Raw genomic sequence first — 7,500 nt, forward strand, 5'->3', positions numbered from 1 at the left:
CTTCCCCTACCTGGATATACAGAGGATGAGCGTGTATGAACATAACCCAGAGAAAAACTTGAGACAGCTACAAATCAAAGAAGGTAAAATTGCCAATGGAATTCTGGAAGTCCTTGAAGCAGGAAATTCCCATAATGAAACCACAGTTATTCAGGATTATAGGAGAAAAAAATAAAATCTCCAGAATTATTTATAGCATTTTTGACAGAGATGGAGCAATACCCCAGTCAGGGCATCTTCCCAGGTCTAAAGTCAATCTCCAGTGGGAAGAAACAAAGTTTTGTTGGTGGTTTTTCAATCATTGACTTCCCCTCACCCACATGAAGCCCAATGACCATCAGACATCCAGCTACTACCAGCCCTGGGAGATAGCAGGGTCCTGGCTGAACACCACAAAATCACTCTCCGCATCTCCCCGTATCTTCAGCTACTCCCAGCAATTATTTGTCACCAACAGAACCAAGCCCAGCCTAAGTTTGCTCTTCATTTACCCATGATGGATACATATATAGCTTAATAACCCTGTTTGGATTAGCCAAGGGAAGCTCGCAGCCCACCAGCATCTCGTGAACCACAGAAGAACTGCACAAACATAAAGAGGAAATCCTAATCAAATTTGGATTGGTGAAGAGCATTCCTGACAATCCACACAATACCAAGACCAATTCAATTTTAGTGGTTGTTATTCAAAAGAAAGGGCACTCACATCTATCCTTTGTGCATTAAAAACTTCACTCGAACTGGAGGATTGTGATTTTTTTTTTCTCAGATTGGTGGTTTTGATAGGTCTTACTGTTTGCTCTATAACTAAACTGAATGTTCTGTGCAGCCACGGAGCTGGGAAGCAAACCAAGTGCTTGTTTAAGATTTGCAGTAGTGAATTCACCTTTTAAATGAGAGCACCACATTCTTACACACTCTCAAATTAACTTCTCCTAGCGTACATGTCACAGTAAAACTGAATTTAGCCCAAAAGCGAGGCTTGGACCTTTGCTTTGTAGCTTGAGCTTTGCTTTCACTTTGCTTCAGACCTTCAGCTTTCGGGTTAATTTTTCTTCTGATATTCTTTAATTTATTATTATTTTTTATTAAGAAAACTTTTGCAAAGTGCAGAGGGAGTTTCACGTGGAAGCTCTTGTTTGTGTTCCTACTTTCTGAAAGCCTCCTTAAACACTGCGGGAGGATTAGGCCAGGTTTCTTTATTTCCTCTCCTACTATTTCTTTATCATTAAGGCCAAGGAGTTTTTAGGCAGCAGAAGCCTGCTAATCGCTTGCCCCAGCCCCCATGGCTTTGTTTCTGTCAAAATAGCCCCTTTCAGCGGCCGCGGAGCGAGCTGTCTGGGCAAATGAACTGCTCTTTCTCACCAGATGTGTAACCGTGTTTCGTCTTTCACGAGAGACAAGCTGGAGCCGACTCCTTCCGCTAGCTGGGCCTATGCTACATGTCTTACAACAACACAAATGTAAGCCCCTTCCTTTCCACACATGTTAAACTCATTTCCTAGTGAATTATTGGGAAAACACAGCACTATCCTCACCGCCGCGTTCAGATGCTGCAGTTTGCTCTCCGCGCTTCTGGCGCTGCTGCCATGCGATGATGGGCTCTGTATAATTTTCTGGCTGTGAAACTTTTGCTGAAAGTATCACAGATTCATTCTTTTTATTCCTTATTTTTTTTATTATTTTTGTTTTTAATTTGCCTCCAGCCTCCACACACCAGGATCTCCAAACCCTGCTGAACAAACACCTTCCCTTTCTACCTAACAAATACTATTTACACTCTGGATTTTTTTCCATCTCGGAGAAATAAGGAGAGTTTGTTCGATCACAAAATAAAACCTAGATCCGAGCCAGCCACGTCCTGTTTCAGCTGAGCTGATATATACCAAGGAACTAGTTCTTTTTCTTCAGCTTAAAACGGTAACGAACCAAAACAGTTAACAGAAAAAGTCAAATCACTGAATCTCATAAAACCCCGAGTACCCCTCAGCCTGTAAAATCCCCCAGCTTCAGGTTTTTTTCCCTGAAAGAGCAGTTACATCTTTATTTTCACAGGGTATTAATAATGCCAATATAATGTCCTATTATACACAGCTTCGACCACAAGCATTTTTGTGAGATTTGCTGTTAAGATAAACAAACAAGAGGAGCTTGTCCGCCGGCAGCCCGACCCCACTGAATGGCTTTCATTTTCCTGGAGCGCGAGCTGCGGCCAGGGCTGCCAAGCACAGGTTGAGCTCCCGCGTCCCCTTCCCCTCGCCCCACGTGTCAATCACCCCCTGGCATCCCTGGTGACAATTTCCATCCTCCCAGCTTGGAATTTCCACCTCCTCCAACCCGGCAAAGCACTCTCCCTCAGCCCTACCAGTAACCCAACGCCGCTGCCCCTGGCCCCCCAAGCATCCCTCTGTGTTAGAAAAGGGGCTTTATTAAGCCCCATTTCTACCACTTTGTGTTTCACAGGTTGTTTTTTTTCATTATCTGCTGTCTGAGAGTAATTATTTACTTCCTGGAAGCTCACGTACCAGAACTCTGAGTTTGAAAGATTTTTCCATAACCTAATCCAATTCATCAAAGGCATCCTAACAAAATTACAGGCTCTGGCAGTATCTTTGCTTTTCACCTGATAAGGCTGCAACAGAAGCCCGGGATGGTTTGTATCAGGGTACCTCCTGTAGTATAGTTTTTGACAGCTTTGCTTAAATCCCTTCCCCCTCTTTTCCTCTCTCACAAAAGCACGCGATCTCATTCTTCCCTCCTACTACAGCCGTGCCATGCTTTGGGCTTCAGACTAATAAGCAAGTATTAGATGGGGGGGGAAAGTGGTGTGAGGGCCTCATCCAGCATATCTGGGATTTACGAGAACACTGGTCCTGATGGCTCCGCTGGCACCCCAGGTACCACCAGGGCTCCACTGGCTGTGCCCCGAGTAAGTCGGGATTAAGGAAGAACAACATAAACACCGTGACTTTGATGACCCGAAGAAAAGAACAGAAAAGAGAGAAGGAAGCACATAAAAAGTCCCATTTCTGGGGTGTTGGTGATCCTGGTGCTGCTGAATGACACTGATAACTTTGATTTGCCATTTCCTTTTCTGTGCATACGTGTGTTTGGAACAGCAACGCTCACTTCGCGCCGTGTCCTCTCCTTCCAACGCCAACCCACTGCCCCATCCCTTCCAGCTTTAGCCGTTAATCTACAATAAACCACTTTCTAAGGTGGAAAAATACAAAATAAAAAGAAAAATAATCAATGTCAGGTTTCTGATAGAATTTTTTCAACAACTGCTTGCCCAGGAAAGTCGTCATTTTTTAATACACTCTGAACTTGGTAGCGCCGACAGGACAATGAAAGCAGAAGAGCACTGAGCTATTTTAAGGCCTATTCTTCCAGTAGTTGGGAGAGCATCTTAAAGAAAAAAATAAGAATTTAAACCAAAAATGACACCAGAGTGGTCTGTTTTCCTGGCATTATGCAGATGAAATGACAAGTTGTCATTTAAGAAGTTAATAAACAGTCACCATTTTGCAGGTTATCCAAATGCTACTGAATAGAAAACCTTGGATCCCTAAATGATGTGTAATTAAAATTATTTAAAAAATCCTCCTTGACAGGCCAGGGCTTAGCCAAAATGTAAATGACATTAAAGAAGACAATGAATTTAATTTTATTTAATGTCCCTTTTTGCAGATCCTCATTTACATAGCATTTTTAACAAAAGCGTTGACCTTATAAATGCTGGCATTTGTACAGCTTCTGCAGAGTTGGATTTAATCATGCTTTCGCAAAGCCATAAGGGAAAAAGCTTTAAGTTCTCTGGTTGGATATGGAGTAGGAATAAAAACATTGGGACTGGTCAAATGTTTATCCTCCTTGCTTCTGAAAACAACCTGACAAGAAGATGTAAAGGTCTAGGGAATAACCCATTGCTGTTTGTAAGGCTTGGTAATAATCATACATAATCGTTTGGAAATATAGCTAATAAAAAATATAATGAGTGTTCAGCAAAATCGGCATTAGGCCCAAATTACATGATATTAATACTTGAACAGGTGCAGAAAGGCGCTTTAAATGAGGTAAATGAATAAAATGTCCCAGAGCACAACTGTGTGCACTGACAAAAAGTCAATCACATGAATAATTCAGCGGCCGGGACTGCCAGCAAAGGTCAGCGGCTCTCACCTTTGTGACGGGAAGTGAAAGGAAACGCTGCTGCTGACGAAAAAATACACCCCCATCGCCCTCCAGCCACTGCGCCGAAGGTGTAAACTTGGAGTAGGAAGGAATTAAAGTGCTGCACTGGCCAGCCGGCGTTCAAACCCTCCCCCAAACAGCACGAACAGGCAACACGGTGAGGGGAAATAATCTGAAATTCCAGGCAGGGAAAGGTTAAGGGGGGTGGCTCCCACCCATGCCAATTATCCACAAAACCTGAGGTCAGCCCAAAAGTATTTTAAGAGCCTACGGGATTGAAATTCTGTAACAGCTGTTAAATATGACAAAACTTTTTATCCCCCCCCAACTAAAGCTATTCCAAACTCCGTATGAAAGAAATGGGATAAGCAGATGTCTGGCTTCCATACAGGAAAGTAGGACACACTTGGAATGATAAGTCTCCTAAACTCTATAGAATAATGCCAGATTTATTGGGGAGGGGGGTATTTACTACCCGCAGAGATGCCAACTAGCAGTAGGACTGTGATGGTACCATCTGGAAACCCGCTGCAGAGCACACACTTGGTGATGCACTGCGAGCGCATCCATTCCGGGCGGGATGCAATCCGAATGCCCCGGCACCGCTCCTCACTGCTGCTGACACTTCGGACCCCCAGTCTTTGGGTACGCTCAAGCCCAACGAGGGAAGGGGAAGGCAAAAGGATGGATCTTCACAGGAATTTCCATACCTTCTAGTGAAATATGTGATGGAGGAATTGTTTTAGCCCAGAGTGTGGTTTTGGTTTAGCAGTTACAGCGGCATCCTGTAATCATTTACAGCCCCTGGAATGTATGGGTGAAATAGGAGAGATTTATCTGTTCATAGTTGTGATATGTAGACAATGGGTGTTCCTAATGAGGAACATCTGCTTTTGTGTTTTCCCAGAAAACATTATTCCACTATGAAAATGATACTCCCATCCTTTTCAGCAACACCGCAAAGAAAATATGGGCCTTTTCCTTTCTTTTATTTGCTTTTCTTTTGGGTCAATCAAATTTCCCAGGGACACTTTTTTTCTGTGGCATCTTTTTACTGACTGCGCTGCAATTTATGGTGGGCTGGTTCTTTCCTCCGTGAGTGACTGTGCTGTATGAATAGCCCCGATATGTCAGGAGATACTTAGAGGCATACAGTAATAAAAGTGCACACACTCAGCCACGATCCGTGGGAAACATCCAGGAGACGTAAATAACAATTCTCCGTGAATTAAAAGGTCGCCGAGGCTGCGATACACAAAACTCCTTCCAAGGCCTTTGCTTTGGGGTTTACATTTAAAGCCAACTGCAGGATTCAGAAGTAAAATTCCAGAAGTTTATTTAAAATACCTTAATTGCTAACGAATTATTATTCCTGAGGTGCAGAAGAAGGGTTTTTTTCCCCTTCCTGTTATTTTTTTTCCCTGGTGCTATAAACAATTCAGACTATCAGAGACTCCTAGTGTGGGCTGGAACAAACGGGTGGCCATAGATCTCAATTCAGGATTGAATTATTGGTTCATATCCTGAGGACAAATATGCCTTATCTGGTCAAAAGCTGCTAAATGTATCCAAAGGACAAAAGGATCTAGTGAAGCATATTGTAGATAATTCTATTTTTTTTAAGCCAGCTAACCAAGCGGTAACACTTCCTATGGGAAACTGTAAATTGACCCTCAAATTGAATGGGGAAACCTTGTCGTGGGATGCTCGGGAGGAAAAGCAAACCCAAAATCCAACACTGACAACAAATTTAGGGAACAAACTATTAACAGGCGGGTCCAGTGAGCACAAATATCGGGGATTTTAACCCCACATCAGCGGTTTCAGAGGAGGTTTTCCCATCCACGTTTCCCTCCTGCAGTTTGCTAGCAGCAAACATTCCACTCAGTTTTCCAAAGCACATCTTGGGAGGAATTGCTCCTCACTGACCTCCGCTCCAAGCCCCATGCAGGACGCAGACCGGTGCCCCCAGGATTTGACGTGCTAAGTGACACCTCTGTTTGGAAGGCTAAAAGAGATGCCATCCTCGTAAACAGCAAAGCTTGGAAATTCCTAATGTGGAAGGTGATTAAAATTCCTATAAAATCGTCATATCTTTAAATTTAGAAGCACGGCAGATTTTTCATCAATAATTAAGATCTCTAAAGCATTTACGCTGGGCATAAATGGAGCTTCAATCTTCCTTATTCAAATAAACATGATAAACCCATTAACCAAATGTTTTCTGATTTTTTTTTATATCTTCTCATGCTTCTGGAATATCAAATTATAACATACTTCCGATAGTTGGGGGGGAGGGATGGAAGTCCTGACACTGTATAGCTCATTTCAATTTTACCAGGACCACCCTTCACAGAACGGATATAAATCATCTCGCAGCCATTCCAGGATGTTATTATGGATATATCATTATAATCCCTAATCATGGAACAGTGTTATGTGCGTGGCGCAGCAGCGTGTGTGTGGACCATCAGCATCAACTACTCGTGCATCTCCCAGTGTATGTTCAATGATCGCCCTGACCGTGGCTCTGAGTTAAAGTCCGACCAAGCACATCACAGCCAAATATTATCCCAATTCTCATTCCCAGTTAATTTTCGTCGCGTTTTGTAGCCATGCTTTAAGGCACTTCCCCATTTGCATCCGCAAAAGTCACACACGTCTTGGAAACTCCGAACAATGAGCACACACGTAATCCAATCATAAAAACTGTAACGCGCTGTCTTGCATTCACCACGCCGCCAAGATTCCTCCACTTCCAACTATTCTTTTTAGCCAATAAAGCAGAAATAAATCCAGCTCACCCGGCAACAATCCAGCGCTATATGATTTCCATAACTAAACCACTAAAGACAAATATAATGATATTGATTTTTGGGGGGTGCTTCGAGTTCTATAAAGTGGCGAACTTGTTCTCGATTGCCTGACACAATCCCAGAGTGATGGCAACAACTGGTCAGCCCGATTTGATTACTAATAAGAGAGATGTCCCTTCTGTCAGATACCTCACATTCTCCGCTAAGCAAACAGCTATTCCAGCTAGTTAAACATTAGCATTGCTCTCCACTGGTGGTGCATATTTCTTTAGGCTTAACTCGGGGAGTTTTCCAGGTTTAATTTTTCAGGCACTGGACAGCAAAGTTCATGATCAAAAGAGAACTTTGTCCTGTGAGCTACTGAAACACAAGCCTCCTGCAAAGCAGGCTCAGCCTCCTCTTCACAACCCTGCTGTTGCATGGACATTTCTCGCTTCCACTATTACTCCAAGGTACCATCATCTAATAGTCAATCCAAAACTGACTTTTG

At 43.1% G+C, this 7,500-nt stretch overlaps 1 protein-coding gene across 10 annotated transcripts in view; it reads right to left on the minus strand.

Annotated features, from left to right (window-relative positions):
• Nucleotides 1-7,500, minus strand: part of EBF3 (EBF transcription factor 3) — a 119,622-nt gene that overhangs the window by 105,168 nt on the left and 6,954 nt on the right. The window lies entirely within an intron of this gene.

Source organism: Strigops habroptila, chromosome 5, assembly GCF_004027225.2.
Source record: "Strigops habroptila isolate Jane chromosome 5, bStrHab1.2.pri, whole genome shotgun sequence".
In the NCBI taxonomy this organism is placed as follows: domain Eukaryota; kingdom Metazoa; phylum Chordata; class Aves; order Psittaciformes; family Psittacidae; genus Strigops; species Strigops habroptila.